At 36.1% G+C, this 21,323-nt stretch overlaps 1 protein-coding gene and 1 long non-coding RNA gene across 9 annotated transcripts in view; one reads left to right on the top strand and one right to left on the bottom strand.

Annotated features, from left to right (window-relative positions):
• The window catches only part of LOC120430271 (calcium uniporter protein, mitochondrial), a 252,751-nt gene that overhangs the window by 121,577 nt on the left and 109,851 nt on the right, over positions 1–21,323 (top strand). The window lies entirely within an intron of this gene.
• LOC120430321 (uncharacterized) lies at positions 3,772–6,673 on the bottom strand. 3 transcript variants are annotated; one of them, XR_005607594.2, is made up of 4 exons: positions 5,578–6,673; positions 5,396–5,521; positions 5,121–5,329; positions 3,772–5,061 (listed from the first exon to the last, which is right to left on the bottom strand). It is a non-coding gene; the product is annotated as an uncharacterized LOC120430321 (long non-coding RNA). The 3 variants fall into 3 exon arrangements; XR_005607592.2 differs by having other exon boundaries at positions 5,396–5,798; positions 5,855–6,673; XR_005607591.2 differs by having other exon boundaries at positions 5,396–6,673.

Below are 21,323 nucleotides of genomic sequence, written 5' to 3'. Positions count from 1 at the left end.
AGAAAAAAAACACAATTTTGCTCTAAATGAAAAAATAGCCTTCTGGGTCAATGTAGATTCGAAAAGTACATTAAATTTCCCTGACATATTCCAACATTTTTAACAGTCGAGTAACGGAAAATGGGAGAGTTTTTAAAACTTTTTTAGTGTTTTTTTCGATGAAAAATACGTTTTTTCGGAATTCTGAGTACCCTATTAAATCGGGCGTCTAATTTTACATAAAAGTCCCTTTAAACACCAAATTTCTATCTCATCACAGTTTCAGGCTGCAAATTATTGAAAAATACCTCTTTTTTCGCATGTTCAAAAATTGAAGGGGTCGTACCGCCCCTCCGTCACGAGATATCAAAAAACGGACCTCGGATTCGTGATCAGGGACAAAAGTTACCCCTTAGGACAAAGTTTCACGCAAATCGAAGAGGGGTCGGGGCAACTTTTCCCAATTTCGTGTGAGTTGGTAGAGAATTACTCATTTGTTTAACCCTCTACAACCCAACCCCGCCTTTAGACGGGCTTCGATTTAAAAATAAATTTTTCAACCATTTTTTGATTTTTTAATAGCATTGCATTGGAAAGAAAAAAATTTAGAAAATTTATGGGTTGGAAGTTTTACTTGTTTTATGTGACTTTGCCAATGTTTTAAAAATGTCTTTTTTTAGGGCTCAACATGGGCTGTGTTTTTTAGTAACATTTCCTATATTTTAAGAATAAAAAGGTATGCTGGAATTTTTGTAGTGTCCCAGACTATGTCTCTGTGCAGTTTTTTTAATTTAAATGATAATGGTGCCATTTCATAGTAGATAATGTGAAAAACAAGCCAATTATTGAAAAAGTGATTGTAAAAACATGAAAAAATTAGATAAGCAAAATGTAATGATAGGAGGTGGTAGAATAGGCCAAATATCACCAAAATCAAACATAAACTAAACAAGATAAATGCGAGTTAAAATACTAAAAATGAAACAAGAAAACTTAAAACAAGAGACGTTAAGTTTTTCGTAGAACAAAAGTTTCTCAAAATGAACAAAGAAAAAAATAAACATAAATTTAAAAAAACATTTGGGCATTTAGCAGAAATATCCGAATTTTGTAAAATAAATAGCATTTTTCTTAAAAATTCTAGATTTATGTTTGGGAGCTTTCCTCATCCAATTATTCCAACGTTCAGACCTAAATTCAAGCGAATTTTCTCGTTTTTAGCTTTCAGTGTAAAAGTCCAAAAAAACATAAAAAATCACGCCATGCTTTAAAACAGTCACTTCGAAATTTAAAAAAAAGTGAAAGAGCCATTTAAAAGAGCGGCTCATTTTTAAGAGCGAGTGAAAATGAGCGGCTCTCTCCAATCTCGCATTACTGAATTCAGTTACATTTACTGAAATCTGCACTAGAGCAATTCCATGTCAAATAGTGAATCGGTTGTACCCGACCCTCTCCGATTTCAATGAAACTTTGTAGACATGTTATCCTAGGCCTATAAAAGCCATTTTTGTGTATATGGAGCCAGTTACACTCGATAATGACATTTGAGAAGGGCGTAAGTGTTTTAAATATTTTTGTATTTCGTAATTTAAATATTGCTGTATCTCGAAGCAGTTGCATTGTATCAAAAAGTGGTCAAAGACAAACTTGTAGGAAATTTGACGGGTTTTCCGAAAAAAATATAATAACATAATATTTTTTTCAGTGTAGTGTAGTAACCTGGATAGTAAATTAGCTTATATCTGTAAGCCCATACATCCAATTGAAATGTGGTCAAACACAAACTTATGGGAAATTTGACGAGCTTTCCGTTAAACATATTTTCGAGACTGAAAAATTAAGTCTGTCATATAGAAATTGCCAAAAACCATCAAAAAACCTATTTTTTCAACATTTTTATTTTTAAAACCGCTGTAACTTCACAAGGATTTGACTTAAGACAATGGTCAATATGGAGACTTTTATGTAAAATTGTCTGGAGAATCGACTCTCGTGTACGGTTTTTGAAAATTTTGACGTTTAGTGCACTTTTGAAAAAAACAGTTTCAGTAAATGATTTTTGTATTTTTTAGGTGAGTTGCTCCATCCTGCATTTTTCGTGAGTCTTTTTGCAACATCTTAGGCTATTTTCACAAAAAATTTGATCGAAAAAAAATCGTGGGCTCACCTTCAAATTGAACTTTTAAAATTAAAAATCAATAAATCTCATAAAAGTGGAGTGCTTTTTTCTTTCAGTGTATTTTTTTCGGAAAGCCCGTCAAATTTCCTAAAAGTTTGTCTTTGACCACTTTTTGATACGATGCAACGGCTTACGCCCTTCTCAAATGTCATTATCGAGTGTAACTGGCTCCATATACACAAAAATGGCTTTTATAGGCCTAGGATAACATGTCTACAAAGTTTCATTGAAATCGGAGAGGGTCGAGAAAAAAGTACCTAAAAAATTACTGTTTTGGGCTGGAATTGCTCACTACTGATTTTTTCAGTAAATCAAAACTTAGTGAAATTTGTGGAAAATTTGACAGCTCTACACAAATTTTGAAAACGAACCTCAGAACATGGTTATAAGCTGTCTATAGTCAAAATGCTGATAGAACTATGAGAGAAATGGTATGAGAATGGTATATCTCCCATATTAAATCTCGTGTCGTTTTTCATTACTCAACTGTAATTAATTATTCGAATCTGTCATATCCCAGAAAGGTTACATCATTTTCTTTTCTCGAATTTTTAACAATAAATGTGAATTTTGAACATTAAATGTTGTGAAATTTTCTCATATCTTTGCAAAAATTAAGACTACATTCCAAAAAAACATAGAATGTATCTCTTGAAATGCTAGTCGTGATTTTTAAATTTTATACATATTTTTTCAAAATGATTGAAAAATTTCACACTTTTTTACAATGGAAATCGGATCATTAATTTCCAAGATATCGTGGATTGAAAAATGAGGAATTATAGAGAACCGGATTTGAATGTTGGAATGACAATTCTGCCATAAGGAATATATTATCGAAAATTTAATTTATTATTTCCAGAGATGGAAAAGAGTTGAAATTTATATGAATTAGGAAAAAACTAAAGAACCGTAAATTTAGCAATGAAAAAAATAAAGATTAAACAAGCAAACGAGCACTTTGTTATTTTTTACAACAGAATTTTTTGATTAAAAGTTCGCTTTTTTCATGCAAAAAATATTTTTTGATGATTTAAAAATCGAACGTATTAGGACGTAAACTGTAATACTTTGTGCGACTGCACCTTCTTCAGAATCCTTTACTATACCTCCGTCATAAATAACTATCAAGTATTACAGCAAAAGCAAAAACCTGGGTAGGACCGTTTAGTGCCTACAAAGGGGCTACGCCCGGAAAACATGAACCGTCCGTTTGTTTTTTTTTGTCTCACCTGGACACACACACACACACACACACACACTACCCAAAACAACAACAATGAAATTGATCCTTGTATGCAACACTTGCTCGGTAGCAGCCAACATATTCACAGTAAAAAAGTGTAGTTTTTTGATGGTCTTCATTTGACAGTGTAATATTACGTCTTTCCTGTAATCACTGTACATAACAAAATATGTAAATTTACACCAATTTGTTTTTTTTTTTAATACCGTTTACAACCAAGTGTTGCGTAACTGCTCAAGGCAGCGCTGGTCAACCTCGTCACGAGTTCACACGGTTTCGCGAAAACAGTGCACTTTTTTCCGTGACGACAGCACCGCTCGCCGACTATGATGAGCCGCGTGCACGTGTCTGGAGAGTAGCGTGGTTCACGTTTCTATGAAAAAGACAAAAGTTGTTATTTTTTCTTGCATCAACCGGAATTTCGTTCTTTTATGTCCCCAGAAGCACTCCTGAAAATTTGAGCCCATTTGGTAAGGTCTAGGAGCTCCAGTTTTAATTTGAAATTTATATGGGATTTTGATTTATTTTCCATGGGAAACTATCTTTTTTTACATTGTATTAGGAATTATTTTTTATAAATCGATTAAATGACTTGATTCTTATAGTAGGAGATAGGTTTTGAACTGGGGAACAACTTTGTAGAACATACCAACATGCTAGGAAGTGACCCTTTAAAGATACAGATACTTTTAGATGGTGGCTTTTGAAGGGGCTTTACTGTGTGGGGTGAAACGGGCTAGCTGGCGTAAGTTCAAGATATCTTTGGTTTTTCATCGATGGTGCTTTGACTTTTTCTAGTCATATTTACAAAGTTATTTTTGGAACGTTTATTTATAGACAAGCATGGGCTACGGTTTTGGCCAGCAGTGTTTTGTGAGTTTTCAACGATAGCAAAATCTTTTCCTTGGACAATCTGGCCACCGGTGTTGTTCCAGGTTATCAAATGGATGATGAGATAGTTCGGACACCGGCACTGTTCCGGGTTGGCGGTTTGCTGTTTGTCAAATATGTTTTACAAGAATTGGTGGACAGTTTCGACACCGGCATTGTTCCGGGTTGGCGGTTGGCGGGTTATCAAAGACTGTTCTTGTTAGGGGATCGACACAGTTGTCTTTCGATCAGTTAAGAAGTTTGAAAAGATGGGAGGACGGGGAGGGGCTGGTCACGCTTACGAAATTGGTCGGGATTGAAGGATATAGTTTGGGAGTCGATTTAATCAGGGGTTAGTTTCAGATTGGGAATTGCATTTCGGGACAGAACCTAAAGTAAACAACACTGTTTCGATTGTTTGTGTATTTCAGTTTTTTAAATAATTAAAACAATCAACGCAATAACTCATTTTAACAGCTGTTGATAAGGTTGAAAATAGATTCAAAACTCCTACTTCAACCTCGCATGTCTCTGATGTACGGTGTTGCCGCGCACGAAGCTTTGCGTCCGCCCGACGCGTAGGATATTGTTGCGCGTACGGTGTTGGCACGCACTCCGCTCTGCGTCCACGTGATGCGCCCGATTTTCGAGCACTCCATCAGCGCGCATGGCCCTGCTCTACCAGATGCTTGGAGCGAATGAAGCGCTTTAGTCGAATCCACCAGCCAATCAGCTCAACCTGTGCACGATTGATCCGTCCTCGCGCTCAGGGACAGGAACACCAAACCTACGGAAACAGATGTAGTTAGCTCTCAATGTTCTCACTCGAACTTAGTTTGATCTTACCCCGTTCGGTCCATGGGGCGTTTTTTCTAGCTTCAGTAACTCCTGTAGTTATCCGTGTGCTTCGAGTACCGCTCTTGTTGTCTGAGTTGGGCAATTTATTGGTGTCGGTGAGACTCCGCGTGGTTCAGCGAACATACATCTTGTTTCCATGTCTGCTTGACCTTGATAATGGGCCGTGCTTCACTTGTACCCGTGTTTGCAGTGGTGACCTTTAACTTTTGAGAATGAGGAAAACTTGGTCAGAGATAGGCGTCATTTGCTGCTGACTCGCTTACGGTTGATTTCTGGCCTGCGATTCGTCTCTCCTGCCGTCTCCACTCTCGCGCGTCCGATCTAGATCGGAGTCGTCCTAAGGGGCATAGCCGGTGTGTCTCCGTGTGCGTCTGAACGCTCTTGCTCACCTGAGACAGGGTCTTAATTATTGTCTGCCAGCTTGTTCCTAAATACCTTCACCTACGTCGTGCGTCCGATCCAGCTGGCGGTGTTCAGAAACGTCGTTCTCGGCGCTTCATACAGGGCGAGGTTCTCGTTGTTCTCCGCTTTGACCTTCCCGAAGTACTCGTTGGATGTTGTCGGGATTTGCGACGTGCTGATTTTTTTCTGTATGGCCTCGTGCTCTTCACCTGGTCCACCTCTACAGAGCGCTAATGGTCGGTCCGGCTCAGAGAGCTGTGATATCTGCGGGTAATGTAATGGATATACACTTTGGCAGCTATAGTGGAACTAACTCTTACCGATCCGGAGTGAGCGGTCGTCTTCTGGGAAGTCATCGTTGCGTCGTTCACGTGCTGCTTAAGAGTCCGAGATGCAATCGAACGATGTTCCACACGTGATAACCCGCCAACCGCCAACCCGGAACAATGCCGGTGTCGAAACTGTCCACCAATTCTTGTAAAACATATTTGACAAACAGCAAACCGCCAACCCGGAACAGTGCCGGTGTCCGAACTGTCTCATCATCCATTTGATAACCTGGAACAACACCGGTGGCCAGATTGTCCAAGGAAAAGATTTTGCTATCGTTGAAAACTCACAAAACACTGCTGGCCAAAACCGTAGCCCATGCTTGTCTATAAATAAACGTTCTAAAAATAACTTTGTAAATATGACTAGAAAAAGTCAAAGCACCATCGATGAAAAACCAAAGATATCTTGAACTTACGCCAGCTAGCCCGTTTCACCCCACACAGTAAAGCCCCTTCAAAAGCCACCATCTAAAAGTATCTGTATCTTTAAAGGGTCACTTCCTAGCATGTTGGTATGTTCTACAAAGTTGTTCCCCAGTTCAAAACCTATCTCCTACTATAAGAATCAAGTCATTTAATCGATTTATAAAAAATAATTCCTAATACAATGTAAAAAAAGATAGTTTCCCATGGAAAATAAATCAAAATCCCATATAAATTTCAAATTAAAACTGGAGCTCCTAGACCTTACCAAATGGGCTCAAATTTTCAGGAGTGCTTCTGGGGACATAAAAGAACGAAATTCCGGTTGATGCAAGAAAAAATAACAACTTTTGTCTTTTTCATAGAAACGTGAACCACGCTACTGGAGAGGTTTGATAGTTTTGTTGTTTTTTTTTCGTTTTGCTGTCGCGATGTCGGTTTTGTTTTCGTTGCTTGTGTTGTACATACTTTTGTACACCGGGTAGAAACAGGTGTCCTGTTTGAAGCCTTAGACGTACGTGGTGAAAGTATCCGACAGTTTAGTGACAGCAGAAGTTAGTTGGCCAATTTTTGTTTATTATTTTTGTTTTTCTCATTGTCAAATGTTCAATTTCTTGAAAAAATGCTTGTTTTTGACAATGTCAATGTCATAGAAGATATCTTTTAAGGTTAATTGCTGCCGCGGTGGTGCAGTTCACTAATTTGTGACCCATTCCGAGTTTCCTGTTGCTTGGTCTGTTGCTCCAATATTGACACTACACAATCGCATGCATTGCGGCGATTTAGGCGCTATTAAAATCATAATCATCACGTTCGACGTCCGGAGCTCTCTGTCGGCTCGCGCGTGTGTGAATCATATATTAAGCAAATATTTGCAAACATTTATGAGCGGAACGTGTGTGAGCCGGGGGGAATTATTTGTTGAATTTTGTGAGTAATTCTAACCTGGTTGATTGGTTGAGGTCTGTATAATTTGCCAAAATTGAGCAGATATGGAAAAGTTCCAATCTCCAACATGTGATTATTTTATCCCACTACTTTTCAGCGCAAGGGTGGAAGCTTGGAAAAATTTCGCCTCAAAGTAGACTCTACCCACTACACCGACTGCAGCGATGTAATTACATGCTCATGAATATGCAAATGGAACGCATTATCTTTCCCCGAAAAGCAACAACAGCTATGAACTCAACCCTTAGTACTCGTACCGTACGGTACCGATTCCGGTCTCTGGCATAATTTAATGAGCTGCAGCAGTATTAAATTAATGCTCTTGTGCTGCCATCTTGGCGGTCGTCGCCGGCATACAGTCGAAAATGTAATGACTATCGTGTAGGGGAAATTCCATTGGAAATTAGAAAAAAAATCGCAGTCATCAAAAAAAATAATTCAAAGAAACCAATGTTAAAAATTTGCAAAGAAAAAAATCATGGTAATCAAATTTGGTGTCCAATTAAGGTGGAATTTCTCATTTGCACCCAAGTGTTAGGACGTGCCGGGGTAGCTTTCATTATTCAAGGTTGCTATTAGCTTGTTCATGCATAAAGTTTGTCTGGTTTTTCTCCAAACCAACATTTTCGCTCCGTTGCACACAGCCCACCCCATGCAGCACGTGTTACATACTTAAAGGCGCATTCACAAGCTCCGTAAATTTTAATTGTTATCGCTGTTTAATATTCATCCCTTCTGCACAAAAGGGGTTCAAATTTATGCACCAGCACCAGTCGAACTTTTCGATCTGCCGACGCGTTGGCGCATTGTTTTTGTTCTCGCGACGCGCCTAAAGTTATGTGATTTCCCCATACACAAGCCACCCCCTGCATTTATACACACGCACAACATACACACTAGGGTGTCCAGTTAAGCATCTGTGCCAATTTTGAGCGAAATTGCTCATGATTAACTAATTGATAACCAGCCCGGGAGCATGTTGACAGCTCCCATACAATTTGAGCGTACCCCGTTTTGTGGGCTCAGTGGGCCTAAGATGGCGGCCTTTGATATTATCTAGCCAAACTTTTGAAAATGGTGAATAGTTAAAATAAATATAGTTTTTGCCTTGTCTTAGTATAAAACGACAAAATAAGCATTCTGGAATCATTTTCTATTAAAACATGTTTAGAGATACGCCACGTTCAAATATTAGGCTAGAACAGTTGAAGTGAGCGTGCCGCAAAAGCCGTCCCGAAAAAAAAGTTTCCTATGCTAATTTTGAGTTGCGTATTTGATGGGCGGACTCCGACGAGGCTCACTTGCCATCTGTCGGTGAATACGCGCAACTCACGAAAACTGTCATCTTAGGGTCCGGTTGTTGATAATAGATCCTAAAGTCGGTGAAATAATAGGTTTCTAATCTAATCTAATCTAATCTAATCTAATCGAACACAATCGCAGCCAATCCGAAGAAAGCATCCTGGAAGAACTTGTGGTGAGTTTATGCCTCAAGCCCTTTCTGGTCTATATTAATAATTGCAGTACATCCGAGTAACCCCAAAAATGTACAGCAAAAATTAAAGCGGCCAGGCCTACTGCGTTGCATTAACCGCAGAGACAGATTCGGTGAACGGATCACATTTCACAGAATCAACAGGGGAGGAATGATGCGTGGACATACCGTACCAAACGCTCCGAATCAGTTAGGTGTGGTGTGTAAGTGTAAATTGGCAAATAATTATATTTGAGGAGGGAAGTGGAATTGGACAATCCAAGTTGGGGAAAATGGGAATTGGGAAAGGGATAATGGGGAAGGGATAGAAGGGTTATTTAATTTATAATATCATAATAAAGGGGAATATAATGATTTAACAACTTATGATGGAAAGCTCTCACCAAGAAACAGCAAATCTTTAACATAAAGCTCAAATCTTCAAAAGACGCCGCGATGCGGTATCACGATCGTCGGATTCCAGGTTCTTTACAGGAGACAGGCCGTAAGTTTGACGTGAACACTTTCACTTTTGCACTGAGTATGTCCGCTCTCAACCAATATTTCCCCATGGTTCGGAGGTTCTAACAAAAAAGTTGCACTTAAAACTGTAGAAAATCTTATCACAAGAAAATGTGAAACGACAACTTTTAAATTCTCTAGAAGTATTTCGAGCCGTCAAAAATCGTGCTCGAAGTCGGTGAAATAATAGGTTTCATTAATAATGTATTTTTTTAAATCGCAAATAAATTTTCAGGATCGAGATTTATAATGGTATGTTCTACAAAATTGTAGAGCATCAAACTTCCAAAAAGAATCTCACTTTAGGAAAAAATTGGATGGAAGTAGCGCACCCTGCAGACAAAACTGTAAGAAAATTGAGGTTTTTCATGCCTTTTTTCGACATTTCCATACAAACTGCACTTTCAAGGAACTCAAAGAAACATATTTAGCTGGTGGAGCGAGGTTTCGAAAAAGAAATCCATATTGTGGGCACCCTAATACACTCCCATTAATATTCACAATGTGCAAACAATGAGGGGGAGTGGGGCAACCGATAACCGGAAGGATGGATCTGACAAATGCAGACGGAAACGAAACCGGAATATTGAATATTTTTCGCTATTGTGTGTGTTTGAGTGAAGTGTTTTTGTTCTCTCTGTTTGAAAAAGATTCCCACAATAAATCAAAAAAAAAGCTTTTTGTGTGCGTGTGTGTGTGTGTGCTTATGCTACGGGCTAGACTCACTAGACTTCCGAAATATAATAAAACTGTCAGCGCAAATTTGTGGATTTCGTTTGTCAGTCTCGGGCATTAATCCACCAAAAGTGGCAGCACACAACTGCGAACGGACGAAAGAAGTGGGTGTCGTCACCTCGAGCGTTTCTCGGGGGAATAATAGAAAGCTTTGCGTCATAAACAAACGGCTAACCGTCACCGCCGTTGATTGACGTTTCGTTCGTGACGATCTCGTTGTTGCGTGCTCTGGGAAGATGAAAGTCGGGGATGATAGGATCTTGTCTTTGATTAAAGTCCTAGCTAAGGAATAGGTTTGGCAATAAACAGATGTAGCTCATGATAATCTTCTGAAAAATGTTTAGTACAGTTGTGTGTGTGTGTGTGTGTGTGCAACCAACCAAACGAGACCACGCGGTCGCTTCTTACAAATTGTGTTGTTTCCATGTAATTTTAGATCTTCATTCTATACATACAAATAACTCGCATAGGCATTAAAAAAAAAATGTTTAGTACAGTTTAAGTTTAATTTTGTTGGTTGAATATTACCTATTTTTTTAGTAATATTACATAAAAACCCGATTTGATAGAAAAAAGAAATAGAAAAATGAAATAGAGCCTTTCTTACAAAATGATGAAACTCCGACAAATATATTGGTGCAATTAATTTTTCAGAAACAAAATAATACCACCCAGTGAGGATTTGACCTAAAGCTTCGAATATTTTTAGGCTAAATCTCGAATACCATGTTTTTTTTTTTAATTTCAAAGGTTCATTATGGGTCGCAAGGTATTAAAATTTAATTGAGAAAAACATATTGGATTGACATTATTAGAAAAATATAAAGGGTACTCAGTCTTTAATGTTAGTCTATGATTAAATTTAAAAAATATGTATCGCTATTGCACTTTGTCTATCTATTATGAGAAGCCAAAAAGAACACTTTCATGCGCAGCGTAAAACGCGTAAGCGTAAATGTGCTGGCTTTTATGCTTCGACTTGACGACTTGTCGATCTTTCGAGCGAGAACGTGCCGGGACTTCGAATTTGATGTTCAGTATATGAATCTGTATAAAACCAAAAATTTAATAGGAAAAATAGGGTAAAAATACGACGAAAAACACTAATATTGCTATATATCTGGAAATACATTTTGGAAGAGCTTCAAATTTTGGGCCCTTGCAGTTTATGGCGCATGTTTTCAAATGGCTTTTGTTTGAAACTAAATTCTTGTAATTTGATAGTGTTATCTGTAAAATACTCCAAAAATGGCTTTGACCACATTTATTGTTCGAAAATTGTGAATCGAAACAAAATGTTCGTCTCCGACCCCATGGCTACAAATCTGAAATATAAAAAGAGCGGATACAGACATCGCTCAAGTATTTCAGAAAAAAAGCTATCAAAAATCAGACTTTGAGTTCCGGCTTTCGGGCCAAAATTCAATCGAAAAAACGCATTTAAACCTTCAATTTAGTAATAGGATTTTTTTTCTGAGACTACTGAGAAAAGTGTTTTTCCAAAAGCAAACCTTAAACCTTTCTTTTGTAAGAAAGGCAAAATGTGTAAAAATGTGAACCAGATGAAAATTTATCAGAAACTGATGAATCAATTCCAAGTGTAACATTACACTTTTTCTTTTTATTCACAAAAAAAAATCTGTCGCTATTTTCTGATGAATAATACCATCATTTTTTTTATGTGTAGAAAAACGTTTTATTCTGTTTTTATTTAGAATTTGAATCGGAGAAGAACGTAAAACTGTTAAAAAGCATTGTGTAATATTTTGAAATGCTTTGTAATGCTTCAAAATATTGAATTTAGGCTAAAAATTATAAATTTAGTTTTCTTGGTCATCCTTGGTCATCATTTAAAATATTTTCAATTCATTTATTTTTTAAAGAATCTGGTAAACTTTTTTCAGACATATGGGCAATTCTCTACCAAAACCGGAAATGGATTTTATTTGTATTTTTTTTATTTGGCTCAAACTTTGTGGAGGCCTTCCCTATGACCAAATAAACTATTTTGTGTGATTGGTTCATTTATACAAGTCTCACAAATTACAATTTTGGCGAAAAGATCTGAAAATTTTACGAATGTATCATGTATTAACATTTATAATCGGACCATTATTTGCTGAGATATCGTCATTAGAAAATGGTGGGTTATTTTGGTGAGATTAAGAAAACTTCAATATTCGTGTTTCTTTTTCTAAAAGCGGCTCTATCCCAGTAACCCGAGGTCCAATCTTCAATGTCTCTTGGACAATTTAATAGCAAATTTTCTGAACTTTTCAAACCAATTTTTTTGGAAATGGTCACATATGTTCACTATTTTTAAAAATTGAAAAACTGCAAATATTTCACTAAAATCAAACTTTCGGTGGCTATATCTTGAAAACGGAGCCCTTTATCAAAAAATCTGTAAAGTACTTTTCGATTGCAAATTCAATTTTGCATTCAAAAGTAATGTCAAACTTGTTTTTGCATGAAACTTCCATTTTTTCAAAAATCACTGTTTTTTGACCATGTTTCTCTATGGCTCAAAAGTTGCGGATTTTTGTCCCCTAAAACATATAAAAAAATCTCGAAGATCAAAAAATACATATTTTGGGAAATTGAGTTTTAGTGAAAAAAAAAGTTGATAAAAAAATCTGCAATTTTTTTCCGTGTACCTATTTTTTTCTCTCTTTGATCAGAAAATTCACTCAAAAGTTACAGCTGTTTGAATACTTACATACCATTTTTGTATGGACAGCAGCCAAAATTGTATGGAGACTAGTATGGGTGAACCAATGACGCAAAATAGCTTAGTTGGTCATAGGGAAAACCCCCACCAAGTTTAAGTCAAATAAAAAAATACAAAAAATAAAAATGGTCGAAATCGGCCAATTTTGTAGAGAGTTGATCATATGATCTTTGATTTAGACACCTTCAAAACGGCATGCTTCGTACAACTATTTTCAAATGTTTTCTTGAAAGTTTAGCTGATTACATTTCACCGAATAGGGCTGAAATCGGTTTTTTGAAAAAAAGACTTTTGTGAAATTATGACAAGAAAAAGACTCGATTCTAAAAAAAAGTTGTCCGATTGGGCCCAAAATTGGACTGGGCTTTTTTTTGACATTAGGATGACCTACGCCGAGGATTGGTCCAAAAATTATCATTTTTGACAATTTTCGCATTTTTTTAGAAAAAAATAATTGGCTTGGGTTTTTGAAAAACTAATGTTGAGTTTCAAAAAATGGTTTATTATATTTATAATGGTTATATGAAGACTTAAAATACTGGGGACCAAATGGCCAAGGTATATTTAAAAATATTATTTTTATCGTATTCTTCGAAAAATTTAGCATAATACATCCACGATTTTTGGAAAATAAAAACGGGTTTTATGACGCGCAAAACGGGATGATGGCGAAATTGAGGAAGAAAAATATATTTTTTTCAAACTGCAATAATTTTTAAATTTTGGCGATTACCTATATTTTTTGGAAAATGAAATTGGTGTAATATCATCGTATGAAAAAAAAAGTTGTAAAATTTTTAATAAAGCGTAAATCGTGGTTTTTTTTCAAACCAAAAATACAAAAAATGGTTTTCCCATACATAATGGAATCGTTTTGCGTAAAGTGGAGACTTAACCAATCGGTCTCAAACTTTGAGTAGTTGTTTAGGATTCCAAAAGGAACTGAAAAATTGCTGTGCTGGAAAAACGATTTTGTTTTTACACCCTAATGAGCCATGGGTTTCCATGATTTCCTTCCTTTTGAAAAAGTAAGCTAGATATGAGGAAAAGTTATAAAAAAATATCATGACTGATCTGTAACACGTAACACGTGCAATCTGATTACGAAACCCCCCCTGACGGAACGGAAGCAAAACTCAGCCCCCCCCCGTTTCCGGATGTCGTCCCTCCAGGCCGATTCGCACCTCGCGTTCGCACCATCGCCTCGTCGTCACCGTGGCCAAAACAGTTTACCAAACGGCAATTGATACTCGGCCCAGACTCTCTGCGCCCTCCAGCCGTACATGGTCTGGGCGCTGAGTTGTCTTCACCGTCATCAGCTACAGTTCAGGTTGTTGCCAGCCGGGCGTTTCCCACGGTCTCGTCACTGATTGATGCTTGTTTACTTCCGGCGCGTCCAACCTGGTATGGTCGCCGGCAAGTGACACACATACACACAACAGGGGACGAGATGTTTGCCTTCCGGGCCACAGAGTCACAACATTGTACGAGTCGAAGCTGACCGGCTGGCAGGACTACTTGATTCGATGTTTACATTTGGCCCAGACATGACTTCTGCTGGGGAATTAAATCTTCCCAGAAAATTGAATCTGTCAATTTCGCTCTCCCCGGCGATACACTGCCTCACACTTCAAACTGTGTTAAGGTGGCCGACCTTTTGACGTTAAGGTTAAAAAAAGAGATTGGAAAATCCCGTCACGTAGCTTTTTCGATTTTTTCCCTTTTTCGCAAAAGTCTAGAGCCATCCCCCTTGTTCGGTGAAAAACTCCCTCTCACGATGCACGATAGGGAGCTTGAAATTCTTGTCTGGTATCGATATGACCTCGTACGGCATTCTGAGCAAGGTCAAACTTTGGTTTAGAGCATCCCGGTGGGAAAATAACAATTTCGGAGAATCTGGATAATGGAAAGCATGCTTTGTGATGTTCCGCTCGTTATACCTACTATCTGATGTTTATACTTGCTTTTACTATGAAGAAACTGGTATACATACCTGGAAAAGAAGAAAATGCGAAATCAGGTTTATGGAACATAAGAAGAATGTATGAAAATATAAACAGCAATTCCATTTGAAAAAAACCTTAATCGAAAAATAAGTTCTCCGATCGGGCTCAATTTTTTCTGAGAACTACACCGTGCTAGGGTGGTCCCAAAAATGGAAATTTACTCATTTTTAATTTTTTTTTTTTTGAATAATAGCATTTAAAAAAATCGTAAATCCACGGAATTTCGACCGATTTTAGTTGTCTTGAACGCAAATATAAGGAAAACTGCGTTAACTTTAAAATTTCAGCGATGTTTGGGTACCAGAAGTTGCGTCTTTAGATTACGAAATTTTGGTACCCATCAGGAAGAAACACCTCCACTTTAATTTATTTATTTAAAAGGCCTTTTAATCACCTTTCATTTGCGTCCAAGACAGCAAAAATCGATTGAAATTGCGTGGAGTTATGTTTTTTAAATTGTTTTTTTTTTTTTTTTGCAAAAAATTACCATTTTTTGGAACCACCCCGGCAAAAAAAAATATGTATGGTTCTCATTATTTTGGCCAAGAAACACTCCACGGCGTGTTTTCAGAACAAATATTTCAAGAAAAAATTGTCATCGCTACTGTCAAATGTGTCTTATAGGAAATTTTCTCAGCTTTCCAATGCTTCTAAAAGCGAAATGTTTCATCGGGAAATTTCTGAAATATCTTTTTTTAAAGTTTTTTTTGTTCTAAATTCTTGTATTTTTTATTGTAAAATTTGTTATAACTATTCTGCAAACTTGTCAAATGATGTTTTTCATGCGTCATTTACTCATCAAAATATGCAAAATAAGGCAAGAAACAACTTTGGAGAAGGTTGCAAATCGCTAAATATTTTCAAAATTAAGTTTAACCGAGTTTTTGAATATATGAAAATTATTCATAAATGAAAATCATAAAACCGTATTAAAAAATATGTTTTACAATATTCAAAAGATAATAACATTATTTTTTTTGTACGAATATCACGTTTCTGCTCGGATTTAGCTTGAATTAAGCTGATAAAACCGATTTTTTTGTTGCAAGTTTGAGATTAATTAGGATATCACTAGATTTTTATGAAAAAAAAATATCATATTTCCTTAACCAAACATCAATCAATTGCATGGATACAAAACATGTTATATACTCAAAATCGAACTAAAAATTACTGTGGCGAGTTTCAGGAGAAAAACTTTTCATAAGTATGAAATGATTTTTATTTTTTATTTTGTATGAAATGATCAAGGAATTAGCAATATTATAGAAGTCTTATCTTATCTTTTTAAAACGTTTTAAAAATACTTTGATTTTTGTTTAAATAGTTTGGAATGGAAGACTCTGTTTGATTTTTTTGTTTAATAATATTTTATTTTTGTTTAAACCAAAAAATGTATAATGTAGTGTTTTCAACATTCAGAGTTAAAACACACAAATTTTACTCCTACATTTAAATGCATTTTCAACAGTAAAACTTTTTTTTCGTTATTTCATACACATGAGAATATGACTTTTGAACCTTGCAACAGTAATTGGTAGTTCATTTTCGATTTTAAATCATCTTTTGGATCCATGTTCCCGGTTCATGTATGCTTTAAGAAGTATCTATTTAGTGTTAAGTATTTATTCATAAAAATCCATTAATAAACTTAACAATCTCAAACCTGCAAAAAATCGATTGTATCAGCTCAATAAGAGCAGACACGTGATATTTGTACACAAAAATTGTGTAATTATCTTTTAATTCTTGTAAATAATATTTTTAAGAAGGTTTTATGATTTTAATTTTTGAATAAATCCCATATATTCAAAAACTCGGTTAAACTTAATTTTAAAAATGTTTAGCGATTTGCAACCTTTCTAAAGTTGTTTCTTGCCTTATTTTGCACATTTTGATGAGTAAATGACACATGAAAAACATAATTTGACAAGTTTCCAGAATAGTTATTATAAAGTTTACAATAAATAATAAAGGAATTTAGAACAAAAAACTTAAAAAATAGATATCTCAGAAATTTCCCGATGAAACATTTCGCTCTTAGAAGCATTGGAAAGCTGAGAAAATTTCCTATAAGACACATTTGACAGTAGCGATGACTATTTTTTCTCCTTAAGGTTGCCCAGAAAACACGCCGTGCTCAAAAAAAGTTTAAGCCCGATCAAAGAACTTTCAACTTTCAAATGAAATTGCTGTTTGGATGCATCGAAGCTAATAACTTTTTAAATTCTTGAATAAAACTAGGCAAGATATAATTAAAAAAAACATTTAGACGCATGCAGCTTTGTAACCTCTAGGATAGATCATAATTTTAACAAAACTGTACCAACTGAGCAAAACTTGCCAGTTGACGTTTGTTCTGTACTTTATTCCATATTTTAGACTATTGAAAATAAAAAAACTCCAATCATTTTTTAATCGCATAGGAAAAAACAAATGTTTGAGAACTCTCATTTTTGGAAAGGTTTTAGATGAAAAAAATCTTTTCAGCTATGGCACAAATTGGTCAAAATTATTTTGGCAGAGTTGCCAATTTTTCAACAAAAAAATCTTTGAAAAACGTGGAAAAAATTCAAAATTCTCTTTTGAATTTTATTTTTTGGTTTAAAAATAAAATTTGCATTTATAAATACTTCAAAACAAAAACTTATATCACGAACTGGTTCCAAGGTATAGCCCCTTAAAATTATACGTAAAAAAACGTGACTATTTTATCTGTAGAAGTCATGAGCAAGCTTGACCATCTCTGAAACATTAATTTTGGGTCGAAAAATTATTCTATTTTTTTTTTACAAATGTTGAAAAATATTAAGTTCAGCAAACAATTTTCACGACTCCTTCCAAATAATGCATTATCTTTCAATCCGCTTATGCTGAAACTATCCACTTAAGAAGTTGACTCCCAAAACGGTTAGATCCACTTTTCCATAATGTCAGTCTGTTAACGTGTACGAATGCGATCAAAAGCCATTAGCATCGCCCGCCATCATCCTATTCACAAAGGAGTGGAAAATTTCCAAAATATTTCCCTTTCAAAAGGATGCACCCCGCCTCAAAAGCTTTCCCAAATCCGACAAGATACCAGCATCTTGTGAAAGGATACTGTTTGACGTTGGCTTCTTCAGAGTTAAGTCCTTCCATCATCGTCAATGTCTCCCCCCGATTGTCGTGACGGTCCCTTTAAGCAACATTAAACCTCAAAAAATTAGAAAAAAATAGATTTTTCAGCCAACTCTCTCAGAATAGAGCCATCATCGCTGCCATGATGCACTGCATATCAACTGTTTGCAATCTGACGTTTACCGAGCGTGTAAATGTTTACATACACAACTGCAAACACGCCACACTTGAACAATCACTGTGTTTCCCCCCTTGCACGTCGGATGTCGCTCATGACTTAACTATCTCTCTCTGTGTTTGTGTGCGCCCCCAAAGGGTGTCACTTTCCTCCGTTTTTCCGACTCGGGAGACAAACCACTCAGAATGGGAGGAGTTAGTTTATAAAAATGTGCAAGTTTGTGAAGAAGAGGCACAGTTATGCACTAAAAAAAAACAATTTGAATGATTTTAGTAACTGCTTGTAATGTATCATATTTTTTTAGAAAAAAACATTTTTTTTTTGTCAGTTAAATGCTTTTTTCTCCCACCGTGCAAACAAACTCCATCATCCAGTACTAACATTAAGCAAACATTTGCACTAGTCATTTGTATTAAAAGGAAGGACCGGTGGAGAGACGGACATAAGGATTGTCGTCCTTCCCGGTTAGGAAAGGGATCTTCAAAGCATGTCATCATCCGTCGTTGTCGTCGCTGCATTATGGATGGTTTGTTTGGAGATGTGACCAATTTAGGTTGCCCGGAAAAACTTTGTCATCTCGGTGACTTGCTGAGCGGGACCACTAATGGACTGCTTTTGTGGTGTGTAGCAAAATGTAGCTTTCCAATGATGGGTTTTCTGGGTGGGGAGATTTTGTTGCATTCGTAATTTAATTTCATTCTAAAAACGTCCTTTAGTCTAAATTAAAATTGACGCCATAAATCTTCCTCTTCCGTTTGCTGCTTCAAAGCCCCGGTATTCATTGTTTTACGTGCTCACAAATCTCGAATCTCCGCAGTGGGTACGACTCAAAATACAAGAAAAAAAAAACGAAATCCTACCGAAATTGTCCCTACCCAGCAGAAAATGTCGTTGCCAAAAATGTACATCGAAATCGCCCTACAGAGCGCAGCCGGCGTGCTCCGGGAAAATTTATGACATGACGATAGTCCTTCTTGTACTCTTGGTAGAAGAACTCCACAACAGCAGCCAGCGACCAGCTACAACCAACACGATGATCATTGTCCAGTTGTGTCCAGGACATCTTGCTGGGGGAGAAAAAAAAATCTGTTTCGGACCCCCTGGACCCCCAACTCATCGGAATAACTTTTCCAAAAAAAAAGAATGTCAGATGGCTGGGTAGATAATTGAAAAGCCATTTCTGGTCCGACGGCCGAGAATGGTCAATTTTGCCACCGATTTTGCCTGCCCTCCACGGGAGCACGGAAGTGTTCGGACCAGAGCACTTTTTAATTAAATTTTTGTGTAAGAAACTGGTTGGGACATGGTTTTCTTTTTTTTCTGGTAGCGTTTTACCACGACAATTTGCCGAACAATGAATTGTCTGGATGGCTTGGTGCCAATATTTTTTATAGCGGGAACTTATCTTGCACGGTTCAATTGAGTGCAATAACAGGGACGAGGAGATAATTAAACAGAGTGTCTGAGATAAATTGATTTACAAAAAGAAATATTGAAATGTCAGCAATATTTTCCACCTTCGATTGGATTTGAACAACCATTTTTTGTAGATGGATAAGTCCAGATAATATCCAATCCATTGATGGGCTGGATGATGGATCTGGACTTAATTTCCTTACACATAAGTGATCATAACTTGACACAGGATTGCTAGATTCTTAATTTTTTAGCTCTTTTGGAAACTCTCCAGATTACCTGTCAAACAATCTGTGATATGATGGTATTTTGACCGTTCGATCCGTCATGGGGTCCCATAAGACCTAGTTAAAATTATGATGTTTAGAAAAGTATTTCAAAAGTTATGTTAAAAATACGATTCTGACCAAAGTCCGAAAGGTTGTATAAAAGGGTGGTTTTTGTAAGAAACTTAGAAAGGTATTTGAAAGACATTTTCAATGAGCCTGACGGATTTTTTTGATCGATTTGGTGTCTTCGGCAAAGTTGTAGGTATGGATAGTCCTTACTGAAAAAAATATACACGGTAATTTTTTTTTGTTTTTTTTTTATTTCTCCTTTTGTCAGGAAAACTTGATTTGCAAAAAACACTATTTTCATTTTGTTTTCATTTTCTGATATGTTTTAAGGGACATCAAATGCCAACTTTTCAGAAATTTCCAGAAGGTCTTTGATCGAGTCATGAATTTTTGAATCAATACTGATTATTTTCAAAAAATCGAAATGTCGGTCGCAAAATTTTTTCAACTTAATTTTTCGATGTAAAATTGAATTTTCAATCAAAAAGTACTCTAGTGTAATTTTGATAAAGTGCACCATTTTCAAGTTATAGCTATTTTTCGGTAACTTTTTTGAAAATAGTCGCATTTTTTTTTATTAGTGCCCACACAGCAAAAAATCCGATGGTAAAATCGCATGCAAAACGATGTATATCACCTTCGTCAAAATAAACACTTAATATTACACACTGCATGTAGGGTAGGGTAGTCATCAATGAGACACTTTTGGTTTTCAACTTTCAACGTTTTTTCTAATTTTTTCATCAGCATGTTTTAATGAGCTTTTTGTTGCATTTTATTTCTTTTAGTGTGTTCAAACATTGACCAAAATATGATATCGATCCGACATCTACAGCCAGAGTTATTCAACTGTCTCATTGTAGACGCACTTGGCAGGAACAATGAGACAGCTGGGGAACAATGAGACACTCTACGAAAATCAATACTTTTCTAGTAAAACATCATGTTTTTGTATTGTTCCATTACAGATGACTTGCCTTGAACATTTTAGAGCAATTTTGCCAACATGAAACTTTAATTAACAAAAGTTATACTAAAAAGTATTAAAATTTTGTAAAATCCATATTTTTATAACAAATAACTTTGTATGTCTGGTTAAATGAAGTTAAAATTCTATAAATATGCCAAAATCACTTTCAATTCATGTTTTGAAAGATTTACAAGGATTTTGAAATGTTTAATGAAGAAAAATCAAAGTGTCTCATTGTTACCCATTGGCTAACATGAGTGGGGAACAATGAGACAGCCCTGGATTCTGGGTACATTCTAAATTTTGGTCAAATCTAATGAAAGGACATTGTAGCCCAACTCAATCCCTATGGAACGTCGAAAGAAATTTGAAGAAATATTAGTTTTGGTGTAAATGGCAGCCTACGAGCGAAAAAGTATTTTTGTCCATAATTTACTTTTACACCCCAGAATCAAACATTTATGAATAACTTTTCAAGGGAGCGTCCATAACCAAAGCCACTATAATGGCAGACGTGTATCCCGTAGACACACCTTTCCCCCAAATATGAGCCTGATTGGTTGAAACTACGACTTGTGAGAGACATTTTATCATTG

This window comes from Culex pipiens, chromosome 3, assembly GCF_016801865.2.
Source record: "Culex pipiens pallens isolate TS chromosome 3, TS_CPP_V2, whole genome shotgun sequence".
Classification (NCBI taxonomy): domain Eukaryota; kingdom Metazoa; phylum Arthropoda; class Insecta; order Diptera; family Culicidae; genus Culex; species Culex pipiens.
This window is presented reverse-complemented; position numbering and strand designations above follow the sequence as displayed.